The following is a 664-nucleotide window of genomic DNA, read 5'->3' as shown; positions in this document are numbered from 1 at the left end:
ATGCCCATTTTATGAAGGCACAGCTCCATAGCAGAGCTCTCCAGAACTGGATCCAAGGAGTGATGTTTACTTCTGTTCCTGTTCTCTGCCCCCATGCATTATCCCCAGGGAAAAATCTACCCCATTATCTATGTTAATCTACATTATCTACCACAACAGGCTTTATAATTAAGGCTCCTGAACACCACAGCAATACAAACTAAACACCAACCAAACTCTCAGCAGTTGCTTCAGGTATAATATAACAATGATCAATTGAATCCCAAGGAACTGAGCAGCTGCCCAACAGCTCAGACTGGAAGCAGGAGAACCACTGCTTAGAAAGATGCTCTGTGTCAGAATTTAGACTGCCATTAGTAGGTCTCTTTTCTTTGGAGAAAACCCCCAAGCTTGTTACCATTAAACTAACTTAACTTTTGTCAACAGCTGCTGCAGAGGATGGTTAGTCCATGGGCCATATTTCACAAAAAACCAGAAAAATCACAGGAACTAAGATGGGCCAGTGGAGTGGGAGTGCTGGTATGCAGGATATTAGAACCCAGAGGCCGGCCTAGGACTGCAAGATTCACATTATTCTAAGCCACAAGGGTAAATTTAGTGAGACTAAGAAAGGGAAGAGGAACATACATCCCTTCAGAAATGTCACAAAGGAACTCAGGAAGTC

Source organism: Merops nubicus, unplaced genomic scaffold (assembly GCF_000691845.1).
Source record: "Merops nubicus isolate BGI_N331 unplaced genomic scaffold, ASM69184v1 scaffold10297, whole genome shotgun sequence".
NCBI lineage: Eukaryota > Metazoa > Chordata > Aves > Coraciiformes > Meropidae > Merops > Merops nubicus.
This window is presented reverse-complemented; position numbering follows the sequence as displayed.